The sequence below is a fragment of the Musca autumnalis genome, unplaced genomic scaffold (assembly GCF_047663935.1).
Source record: "Musca autumnalis isolate F117 unplaced genomic scaffold, ASM4766393v1 scaffold_2, whole genome shotgun sequence".
NCBI lineage: Eukaryota > Metazoa > Arthropoda > Insecta > Diptera > Muscidae > Musca > Musca autumnalis.
The window spans coordinates 117,283,477-117,297,322 of NW_027411755.1; positions in this window are offsets into that span (position 1 = coordinate 117,283,477).

Here is a 13,846-nt window from a genome sequence, read left to right on the forward strand (position 1 = left end):
TAAAATTTTTTGTACGGACGGGTCACATATCTTTTTTGTTTTATTTTGTCGAAATATGAAGATGGGTATGCCAACAGCAATTTGTTACTTACAGATTTTACGAAAGCGATAATTTTTTGCTGACTCATTTTAAAGTACATGTAGAATAGAATATGTCGAACGGATAAAAATTAGCTGAGATATGAGATTTAGAAAGAGAAAATTTATTGTGATTTGTATGTAACATCGAAGTTTGAAACACGGTTTTCTCAAAATAGCATTTTGGGATTATTATACGTATAAAAAGATTGTACTTAAGCAAGAGACTTTTCAAAAAAAATTTTGACGGATTTATGGCGAAAAAACTCTCAACTTTTTTAGGTAAAATTGAAATTTTGACTTCTACAGTTCACATTTTTTTAAATGCATATTTTTTAATTCGTTTCGCTTAAGTACACGATTATTATGTTCTTAATGATCCCACAAAAACATATGCTGATCGGTTTATTCGTTTTCGAGCTACAGTGGTCACCGCAAACTGCTTTAGTAAAAACAGTGTTTCGTAGGTGGCCATTTGTCAGAAAACTGCGCAATATTTTTCAACAAAAAAAAATCTGAAAGTAGCTCAAGGTATTATAAATCAGATGAAAACAATATCTTTTGGAAAAAATTGGTAGATTACTTGTAAAAATTCATGAAAAATTTCATTTTTCGTGCACAATAAGTGACCCCTTAATTGTGGACAAAATAAACTTATACATAATACTTTTTCCACATTACATAGTGAAGTATAAATATGTGAGATCTAAAACTAGTATTCCAGAGTGTATATGAAGAAAAGACAAAATATTTTAGTTTTCCATAAAAAAAAAATTAATTTTTTTTTTAACTACTTGAAAGATTTTTGGTACGTAGATTGGGAAAAAAAATCCCATTCTTAAATCTGTTCGAGATACTAATTTTGGTTGTTGCCCGCAAAAGTTATGGCGGTTTCAATTCTGATAAAAAGAAAAAAATCTTTAAAGGACTCTAATCATTATATTGAGAAAATCTCTTAATTAGGGGCTCCCTACATACTATATGTTTACTGAGGACCCATAACTTTAGTGAAAAAGTTGTAAATTTTCGCGGAAATTAGGAAAGCATTCAAAACAATTGGTAGTTTACAACTTGTTCTAATAAAATTCAAGCTGTTTATGCATCTGAAAAATATATAAAAAATCTAAAAACATCTCGAAGATTCAAATGAAACCAAAACAATACAAATCCGTTTAGCGGTTTGCATATTATAGCAAAAAACAAAAAATATATTGAGGAAATTTATAAAATTTTTGTAAGAGAAAATATTTATTAAAATTTATTTTGTGAGTTAGTTGAACAAAATGTAAGAAAAATAGGTCGGAGTTTTTCTTCTATTTTAGTTAAATTTCACGCAATAAATCACATTTTTTATTCTAATCACTTCTCGAAAACACGCTAACATCTAGCAGAAAATATGAATATATCTTTCAAATAAATGTTGGGTTCCTTTAAATGGGGTATAATCTTGAAATAAAATTGTATCGGGTAATGTTCATTTTGAAATGCGTGTAAATCGCGAAATCCTCAAAATCAGTTGATGCGCATGCGGTTTACCAATACAGCGAATTCTTCTCTTTTAATTTGTACACATTTGCCAGGATTTACTTTGGCCGCTAAGATGTAGCATCGTCTGCAGTTTAGTGTGCAACAAACTGTATAACGCTTATACGCATGCGCATCTGATTTCACTATCAACCGTGAAAAAATACATCGATCTAAACATATTTCAATAAAATCCATCAAGAACCGTGGATGTAGCATCACACAGTATTTTTTGGATAAATCGGATACAGCTCCCATGCCACTAAATTTTTCAAACCGCTGTTTTCGCACAAACGCGAGTGATGATTCACTTTCTTCATTGAAATGGAAACGATCCACATAAAGCGCGAATTAGTCAGCGATATTTTGAAAAACATTTTTCGCAAATTTTTCAATTTTTGCAATAGCCATTTCCGCCGTTCTAGAAGATGGATTTTTACGATTTGTGATTCATATGATCCGGATCGTCGAAAAACTAAAATATCGCGGGGTACCAGCACACTCAAAACGATATTGTAAATACTGTACCCAAAAAATAGGTTTTTTAGAAAAAATATCGCACTAAATTTTGGCCTTTGGCAGTAGATTACTCTGCTGCTGTGTGGGCTACATACTCGATATACATATCAGATTATGCGAAATCGCGAGTTCTTTAATCCTATAATTGGTTTTTCGATATATCCGAATGCGCGTCCCAGTTACATAAAAAATACAAAAAACACCTGAAATCTTCATTTTGTATTCTCCTACTTTTGCTTTGGACAGATGTCCGTCATTTGAATGGTTTAATCAGAAATCGAATAGCAATGTAAAAAACCTGTTTAGCTTCAACGTGGTTTTACCTATGTTTTTCCTTTACGCGGTCGTAACTACCACGTAAATTATTTTTTTTTGCTAAATTTTTGAGCTTTGTACAAAAACATCTAAATTAATCCTGCAAAAGTCATAGTTACTGGTAAACTACAATAGTTCGCGTATTATAATAGTGCAAACCTTGGCTTCATGGAAACTAAAAAATTTTGACTTTTCCTCATATACGTTTTGTCATAAATGTGATGGTATATTAAGAAATCGATTCATATTGAAATATGCAATTATAATTCTATTGTCATGGAACATTACTAAATATAATAAATCCTTTGCTTACAAGTTTACTCATAGATTTCCTATAAAATAAATAAACGATTTATCAAAATTTTAAGAAAGTTAATCTCTCTATCATAAAAAAATAAAAACTCTTTTGATAAATGTAGAAAAAAACATTTTGCCCGGAGTCGGAGTCGAGCTTTTTTTCACGACTCCAGACTCCGACTCCGACTCCAGCAAAATTTGCTAGACTCCGACTCCAGACTCCGACTCCGACTCCGACTCCGAAGCCCTGGTTGCATTAAAAAGTTTGTGGTTTTGTTTTGAGAGCGAAACGATTCAGACAAACTGAAAAGTTTGTGTCTTTGTGGAATTGGTAGGGGAATCGTTTTGTTTGTTTGCGTTCATTGTTCTTGATATGCTGGAATCAAATGAAAATTTATTATTTACAAAAGGCTTGATTTTATCGGAGACTTGAAGTCACGACCAACGTTTTTAAAACTCTCGTCGTATTGTTGTCTTTCATATCCAAGTACAACTTTTAAAAAACTGGTGTTTTACGAGGCTCGAAGCGTCGCACAGTGGTTCAGAATCGTCAAAATTCTGTAACTTTTGAACGGAAAGAGATATATTCATAATTTTTTTGTTAGACAGATAACACAATCAGCTTTCAGACGAATTATAAGCGGTCAAGTTCGGTCTGGTAGTTGCAGAGAAATTCAAAGTCAAATTTAAACTTTTGAGTTTTTTAACTATTTTTCATCAAAATATGAGTGTTTTTGTGGTTTTTATATCTTCCTATGTATTAAAGATGGTCAAAGACCGCCAAATAAACAAAATAATTACCAAAAAAATTAAAAAAAATTCGAAAAAATGTCGAAATTTTTTTTTTTCAAAAATTAAAAAAAAAAATTTACAAAAAAATTTTAATTTTTTCAAAAATTAAAAAAATTCTCCTTGGGTTTTAATAAAACTTATATAACTCGTATAAAAACTCATATACTCAAAAAAGTTGTAATTTGTGTCAAAAAACTGGAATTCATATGGAAACAGTATAGAAAAATACACATTTTTACCCATGTAATTTCAATAAATTGAAAAAAGTGTTAAACGGACGGAACGGGACGGGTACAAAAGTATATATGGGCTGGAAGAGGAGACTTTCGAGCATCTTTCTGTGAAAACAGAACTTTGTTCTATGTTGTTCCACAAAAGTTCTAGTTCACTAAATTGGGAATTTCATAAAATTTAGTACCCGAGGAAAAATAAAATAGATCATGTTGTGTAAACGCTACGGTAATTTACTAAAACGATTTTTAAAGGCCACAATCCTACCTACCTTACAAAAAAAAAAAACAATGAACACAATAACTGTTATAGTTTCAGAGAAATAGCTTCGTCTTTCTCCAGAAATTTGCAAAAATGACACATTTCCCAAAAATGGGAAAAATGTTCGTCTTTAGGGGCACGCCACGCTCACACCTTCCAATATTTGGGCCTAATTTTTTGGTTTCCTAAGTTTCAATATTTTTACTATCGAATCCCATATAGAAATTAGATATCTTTGACAAAACAAAATTTTGATTTTTGGCCAGGAAAATCGATTCCTGAACCATTGTGCGTCGGTCAGAATCTCCAATAAAAATGAAGTCCCCAATCATCGAACTGCACTTTTTGATGTTATAGGAGTTCTCTTATCTATTCTAGGATGTCTGTTGCAAATGCATTATCCCTTTTTGCAATTGCTTGCTGACATCCGATTTCAAGTACATGTAATGTCTGTCGTATCAAGATAAAACGTTGGATGGACGACTAAACTTTGCATTGAATGAAATCAATCAAATATCCATATCGAAATTTGAGAAAAAAATGTCCAAACGAAGAGGAACAAATCGTTTTATAGATCCCTACAAGTAGCGACATCATTTTCCCCAAAACAAAAGGCACTATAAATTTTGATTTTTTTTGTTACAAAATAACCCAATTATAAATCCAATATCATCAATCATGGGGGAAATCCACGAAAAAAACGAATCTAACTTTATATAAATGTTTGAGCACAAAATTACCCACTAACCAGTGCCACTTGACAATTATCTGTTACATGCGAAGTAGATAGCAACGCTGATAAAATAATAATAAATCTGAACACAGAATGTACTAACCCCATAAATGCCTACAAACGATCTGTAGTGGAATTCTGTAACTCATTTTTCGAGTTACCGACAAGTATCGGTAAAATTAAAATGCTTATAATTTCGGTAATTAACGAAATTTTTCGGTAAGTTAACAACCAAAATAAAGCTGTTCCTAAATTCTACCGATAGCAACAGCGCAGTCAACTTTCATTGATACTTTTCATTCATAATTTTGCGTTTTAATGTTACCGATTTTTGTCGGTAACTCAAAAAATTAGTTACAGAATTCCACTACTGGATTGTTAAATGATTTGTTTATCGACAAATGTTATCATTTTTATGTTTTGCAGACAATACCTATAAAACTAACTATTCAATCCTACAATTATCCGAAAAGTCAGTCCGACAACTAGTCACTCATAGTAGCGTCGTCATAGCCCCCAAAATGTGAACAATTTTATCCCCATTATTTATTTGTTCATATGCCAATGTTTATTGTATTATGGTGGGAAAAACAAAACTAATAAAATCATATTTCAAGTGGTTGCAGTGGGGCAACACAGACCCACAATTACGCATGAAATTAAATCAAAATCGTTATCACCCTCCACCTTCAAAATGTTCATAATTAGGTACATGATTCTAGCACGAAGGGAAAGTTTGAAGTTCTGTTGACAGACAACTCGTTTTGGATTTAATTACAAAATCAAACAAAAACAGCAACAATCGCTCAACTTGTCGTATTAAAATAATTTATTCGTATTCATAGACACGTAATTTTGGTGTTGAACAGTGACATTATACATACAAATTCTTCCTTCCTTCTGATGTTCCAAGGTGTGAAGTACTTTTTATTGCACAAATTGGCTATAACATTGAAATACCTTCTACCATCGGGTGTATCATTATATGGAGTTATAGTAAAAGGGGCATTTTATCGTTGTTGTTTTGGTATCTATAGAAAATATGTATTATATCGATTAGTATGCCCCTTTAATTACTCGTATTGGGTGTAGTGCAATTTTATATTATAACAATGTCTATATACACTAACCAACAACTAACTATTGGTTGATCCAACCTCACTTTTATTTGCCCAGCAAAAATACAATCTAGGAGGCATAATGCATATTTTAAATATTTACATATCTACCAGATATCTGATCCATGTACATCTGTACGAATAATTGTTCGCATTTATATGAACATATGAATATATCATTCATGCAATATGTACAGAGTGTATCTCTTTTTATTATAAAAATATTTATTTATATTTATTCTGTTTGCCACAGTATCTGTGTACACATTTTATATGATGTTTATTATGAGGCATGAAACCGCATGTTTTAGTGATGTCAGATTTTTCTTATTAAATAACCGCCATATTTTTAATAATCGCCATTTCATTCAACTATGAATTATTTTAAGTGGATACATCGGGAAAGACGTCACAAGAAAGTCTTTCTTGTGAATGGTATGAAATTAGACATGAGACGGCTTTGTGGATGGCAGTAGATAAAACATCTTGTCTCCAGAAGAAGTCTTCACAGAGAGGAGAAAGAGGTTGGCACTTTCCTTGTGGGTGGACTTAGCGATCTCTCGCTGGCCAGTCTCACAAAGAAAAAGGGCATGGCGTATTTCATCTTGAACGCAGTCCAATTCAAAATTGGAGGCACTCGGATAGGTGAGGAGAAAGATGCCAAGAAAATCAGTCAGGATGTCAACCGCCAAGAGACACAAAGGAGGGAGCCGAAACCATCAGCGACAGATAAACCCCCATCGGAGTGAGGCAGAAGCTTAATCCCTGACGAAGAAAATAAATAAAGGGTTATGTTTATTTAAAAAAATATAAAAAATCGCTAGCAACTAGGGCTATCGGCCTCAAAATAATATTATTCCATTTAAATATTGAAAAAGGCCACTCAAAAGCCACATTTAATTAATATGTAATATGAAAAATTTAATGTTGTATAAAATGATATATGTATATGCAATGATATGATGATAAAATTAATGAGCAACAACAGGTTATGTTTTGTGGCCCTGAAGCTTGTTTTCTGTTGTATATCTGCTTACAATGACTTTCTCCCCACACATTCGATGATTTTCAGCAAAACGTTTTATAACACTATGCAACACTGAAAATGCAAACAACATCTAGGATGAATTTTTTGAAAGCACATATTGAGACTTCAAAAAACCCTAGTAGGGTTTTTTCCTGTCAGATCCAGTTCGGATTTTATAACCTCATCTAAACCGGGCTAAAATTACAGTTTTTTGGATTTATCGGACCTTTATCTCAGACAAAATTAGTAATTTGGCTTTGTTGTCTTTGGCAATATTGTAGCCCTAAACAAGTAGAACTTATCTTTTGAACAGACCACATAAGAAGAGCTCCATCTAGGGCATCAACATCGATAAAATATAGAAAATTTTACATAATTGTTGAAATTCTGGTAACCTTTGTAACCTTTTGCAAAAATATTCCAAATAAAGTTTTCAACAATTCTTCCGAACATTCTGAAACTCTAAAATGCCTACTTGATGTTGTTTCAGTGGTATTTTGCATCATATCTTTTAAAACACGTATTTTAAACATAGTTCACACCAGGAGTTTATTCTTGCATTTCGGATTTCACAACATTACTGACATATTCATTAAATCGTCGTTAATAAATATACTGAAAACAATGTGATAGAGGCAGTTTACAACAATGGCATGTTCTGAAGAGTTGTATATTATATTCCAGCGAAAAAATTAACGGTTTTGGAGATATGGTGCGAAATGTATACAAATTATGGAAATTTTCGATATTGTATCATATTCGAGTTCATTATTTCTCCAAATATTTTATTCTTGCCCTTATCTACAAATTTGCTTCAGAGGTCAGATGAAAAGTCACATAGGTTTCTGAGATATAGCCCATAAAGTCCAAGCTGGATCTGACAAAAAAAAAACAACGAGGGTTTTTGTCGTTTGAGTCTGTACTTTCAAAAAATCCTAAGCTCAAATTGTTTGCACAATATTAACTTAAAAATGTAGCACAGTGTAAGTTAAAAGGCTCTCAATTTAATATTAATTCAGATAGACAATATTCGATATTATAATACAAAGAGGAGAACTGCTCTCCTAACCCGTCCCCCTGACCACACTCTGCTTGTTTTGTAGGAGATGACGTGTACTTATTTCCCGCTTATTTTGACAAAATTTGGAGACTGTATCTGTTATCATTCTACAGATATTAACATAAAAAATCGAAATTTTCTAGTTGGCCTAGTTTTTTGAGAGTTTTCTAATCACCTTCTGATGTTCGGTTGCAGAAAGGAAGTTGCGAGATATCATATTAGCTTCGTTCCATACTTTTTTAATGATAAAAGTGTCAAAAGAGCAAACTGTCGAAAATGATTTCCACATACACATTTTTCCAAAATATACGGGAACGGAAAATGGCAGAAACGTCCAAAAAAACTGGAACAAATGTCAAAGTCGGCGTATCAGCCAATCAGAAGCTGGCAAACATGTTGCACATTTTTGCTCCCCAAATTTGACGTGTAAAAAGTTTTGGTTTAAAGAGAAGTGAACATATTGCAACTTTTTTGTGTACGGGAACGCATTTTGGGAAAAATGTTCAAAATGTGTTAAATGTGTAAAAACTTTTTAGTTCTAGAACGAAGCTATCATCTGTAGCCGCTCGCCAATATTTCCTGCTGACGTGATCATCTCATCGCGCCAACCCCAGTGAGTGCCAACCCAGAGTGAGGGAGCTGACAATGGAAGTTAACAAGTTTGTCGGTAAGCATAAGCGGGTCAAGTGACTAAATTATCTGAAGAGTTGCAACATTGGAGCCGGAACAAGTGAATTGTGGGAAACGGCTAGGTCACTCCAGAACTCGAGAAAGAAGGAAGTCCTATCTTCCTATCTTCCTTATTCCTATTCGTAATTTATTTTAATCGACAGTTTGTCGAGCATCCCGGTGCAGGGATGCCAACTGTTGCGAGGTAAATATCGCTACAGCCACATACGCACCATAGGTCTGCAGCGATTTTTACTTTAAAATAGTTGACATTCCTGTTTAAACAGTGGTTTTGTTTTACGTCAAAAATCACCACAAGTAGCGGGAAAACCACCAACTTGGCACCCCTGTCCCGGTGTGACAGGGCGAAAAGAAGAGTAATAAGTCGTATTAGATCTCTTCCTGCCGAGGAGGAACCACTACATCCACGCATACCACAGCTATCTGCGACAATCTGAGAAGTAGGATCAATGTCCTCATGTCCCTAACCGGCAACACTTTTTGTGCAGATAAAGATAGGTCGATCTGTGGTAAACTATGCGGCGCCAGTGTGGGCGCAGAGATGGTCTGTATAACAATTTTTTAGGTTTTTGACGGTAAGAAAGTTGTAAACGTCGAAAACGTCATATACCCGTAGAAAACGTATAAAAAGTAGTAATCGTCATAAACCTCAAAAAATTTATGTTACCATCATATTTTTAACTTAATATTAATTCTGCAAGCCTGTCTTTGTTATTGAAGAGCGTCCGTACCTTTTTTGAAAATAACAGCATATTTTTATTAATATTTTATTTTAAAAGTAACTAAAATAAATAATTGAACAATATATTGGATTACGCACTTAGCACGCCATCTACAATATATTCCGAACACTACCACTACTTTACGTATGATTCAAAGAATTTGCGGGTGAAGTAATAAGCAAACATATGTATAATGTCCATATAATATAAAAAATATATAAAGTGTACATTTTAGAGTGAAATCTTTTTACGCCTGTTTTTCTAATAAAATAGGATTAAAAAAAATAATAATAAATAAGTTTTATTATTATAAAAAAACATCGATTTTTATGTTATAAAATTCGTTTGTTTATTCTGTCAAAAACCTTGTTTGTTTCGCTAGGTTTACGACGTTTCCGACGTATGTAATATACGTCAGAAATGTATGTCAGATACGTCATAATTGCAGACAGACCATCTCTGTGTGGGCGCAAATATGTATAAATGCAACGTGATGGAAAAATATTCAAGTTATGGGTTTACAAATAGGAATGTGTTAGGTTGGAAACCGGAACTGCTGGGTCTCCATATCAAATAACTGGAAACAAGTATCTCATTCCTGGTCATAACACGATCATTCGGGCGGAAATCCTAGCGTACAGTAAAGTAGTTATTATAGCTATAATAAATACGGCAAAAACTGTCTTGGAGTGTTAAAAGTCTATTAACGACTATTCCCATCAAGTATCGGTAAACATTATATGTAGGGATGTCGGACGGGATAGGTTTTTAAAAATCCCGGTATTCGGAATTTACAAATTTCTCAACCCAAGATTTCGGGACTTTTCGGGGCAATTTCGGGACGGTGGGATTTGTCGGGATATGCCACAATAAGAGAATTTTAAAGTAAAAAAACTAGAAATTTTTATAGAAAATCTTAAAATAAAAGTGTTGAAAGTAAAAATATCATAAAAAATCATAATACGAAGATTTAAAAATACATGTAGAGAAGTGGAAGAAACGACTTCCCTACAGAAAGTTTACTTCATATAATGTTTTTAGTAAGAACATAAAGGTTTTCGAACTGGTATTTTCAATGTCCAGAATTGGTTGATGCATCGGATCACTTTAACTTAACGCTTGAAGAACAGATCACAGTTGTGTACTTTTAAACTGATTTTAAAATTTATTCTGGAAAACAACATTTCCTAGTACTCTTCATAAGCATCCTCTAAAGTACTTTCTTTGGAACACATACCCAAAACGATTTTGGCAGTTATGTCCGCCTTAGTTTGGGGACATAAAACCAAAAAGTTATCTAGCATGACAAAGACATTTTTGTAGCAGGAAAGGAAAATTTAGTTCACACAAACTAAAATGTAATGAAACCCACTTATGTAGTACTACTACTTCCGTTGTTTAACCGCTACGTTATTGACATTTTTACCAATTTCACACAAAAGTTTCAGTCCATTTAACCCGCTAAGTATTATCTGATCTTCACGTTGGTTTGTACGCTTCTTCTTCATCATAAACTCAAACTTTGCCTAAAATTTTGCGGGTTATTATTTTGACCTACAGAGCCGCTACAAAATTGGTTAAAATTTGGTTTTTGGTCCATTTCATCCCCTGAACATTTCACGATGATCACCAAAAACTAATAATTTATATACTGGCCCGAACCCAACCTCCTTAAAAAATTCGTTACAATCGGTCCATAATTGCGGCCTTAAGCTTGTTTACAATTTTTAATGGACGGACACACATCGCTAAATCGCTTTATCTCGTCGAGATATGAATTTTGGCATACCAAATAAGGGGTCTAGGACGAATATTTCGTGGTGTTACATAAACTTTTGGAGAGACAATATGTAGCATGGGATAAAAATGTGGTTCTCTACACAGAACCCATTATATATTAGGCAGTAGACCCGTTATCTAGTAAACACTTTATTGCAATTTACATCAGAGGAAAGGTCAGTATTTTTTTCCCATATGTAGGCTAGTTTGCGAAATATATATGTCCTCAAGGAATTAAAATATCGACCAAAAATAAAATTTTTCTATTTTGCATACAAAAGTAATGGTCCATTTCACCCGCTAAAGAATATCAGATCATCATTCAAAATTGTAGGCATCTTTTTCGACCTATACTCTTACCCGGTGCAAAATTTCGTGACTATTGATGTATAATTGCGACTTCTAGCGAATTTATTATTACACTACAAACAAATAACGGAATATATTAGGCTGTAACTACGTTATCTGATCATGCACACCAACATAATTGGCATCAATTGAAAGGTCAAGCGTTCCACTTTCAAGTATATCTCACTTGTCCGGAATGTCACTTCCAGGAATTAAGATATAATCTGTATATTAAAAATTTTCACAATTTTCACACAACAGTTTTGGTCCAAATATTATGCGATCGCCATCTCAAATTGCAAGCTTCTCCTTTGTGATATACTCTTACCTTATTTAAAATTACGCGTTGATCGGACTATTATTGAGACATACAGATCCGCTAGAAAATTGGATAAATATTATGTTTTTGGTCCATTTCACCGCTAAATATTTCACGATCATCACCAATAAGAATAGGGATCTATTCTGATCTGAACCCGACCTCCATACAAAATTTCGTGACGATCGGTACATAATTGCGGCCTGGAGCGTGTTTACAATTTATAATGGACAGACGGACGGACGGACACACATCTCAAAATCGCTTTATCTCGTCGAGATATGAAGATTGGTATACCAAATTGGGGGTCTCCGACGAATATTTTGCCGTGTTACATGAATTTTTACCAAAACAAACTTATAATACGCTTTTCCACATTGTGGTATAGGGTATAATTAAAAATTACTTTCATAAAACAATTTATAGTTGATTTAAAATTTTTAAGAAAAATAAATAGTAGCCAATACAAATCGAAATATATTCAACATTTCAACAAAATTTTGCCTGCCGGATGTGGACATAAATATTTTTGGTTCTTTAGTAGCCATTACGATTAATGGGTTTGGAAATTAAGCTTGTAAAGCTAATTGCACGATAAAAAATATTTCCTCATTCTAAGCTAATGTAAAGTTATTTAAAAAATCGCGAAAATTTTTAAAAAAATATTTTCACTATTAAAGAAAATACAAAGAAAAAATCGCGCGATTTTTTACAAAATTATATTAAATTTTTACGAAAATAGAAACTTTTTTAAAAACGCAAAGCGACGTATGCGAAAATATTTTTTGGAAAAAATCTCGCTATTTTTTACGAAAATATTTTAATTTTTAAGAAAATAAAAATTTTTTAAAAGTATGCATACGATTTTTTACGAAAATATTTTCACTATTTAAGAAAATAAAAATTTTTTGTAAAAATTGCAAATACTTTTTGAAAAATATACTTAAGAAAAAACTATATTTAGTCTATATTAAAAAAAAATAATGTATGTATACGAAACCATATTCTGGTAAAACTTCTCCACACTGATACTGACATAATTTCAAAAATAAAGCAAAAAAATTGTGAATTTAAAAAAATCGTTGGGACTTATGTCCTGGTTTTTTTTGTTTTTTTTTGAGTTATCTCCGCTTTGTTTCACGGACATAACTCCGAACGAATTTTGGGAGTAGTGTCCGCAACACAAAGCGGACATAACGCCCAAAATCTCCGAAGAAGTCAGAGAAGTCGAGAAATCCCCAAAAAATCCGGGTTTTCCCTAATTATATGGGTAACGGGCATATAGGAATTTTATCGTAAAATACGTCAAAATAGCGTAAAATCGACACATACTACAACACTGATTGAAACATGGCAATAATAACATATTATTTGCATTCAGAGACTATTTGTTTTTACGCACATATAGAGGGTGCAACGAAGTTATGATTCAATTTTTCAAAATGAATGTACATATTAAATTACATTATTTATTTAAAATCCACACATCTCACATATAAATACAATTTGAATTCGTTCAAAAATAAACATTGTTGAGTTTTTTTGCCATGCAAAATGTTACTTTTACTGATTAAGTTTATTATCTCTCATAACTTATTGCCCGTATAAAGAGGGAGATACTAGAAATATTCCAAAATGTCGATTCATCCTGTATATTTCATCTGAATGAAGAAACAAGGATATAAATTTTACACTCTGCCATGTTTGTTTGTTGGTGCATTCGTTATTGTATTTTCCCACAGAAAATTTAATGGAAAAGCTGACGTTGTTGTTATACTACTTGTGTGTATTTCTACCGCTTCCCTGTTGGAAAATGGCACAGAGGAAATATTTAAATGAAATATCCTTAAAGATATTATAAACAACGAAATATATAAACTGTTTTCATTGAAGACACACATACGATGGATTATTATTTTTGTTCTATGAATGTTTCGAAGCAAAGACGTTCATCTTTCCTTCCTTGTCTTTATTCAATTTGTAAAAATTTTTCTGAGTGCCTTCGTCAAAAAAACACACACACACATTGAGAA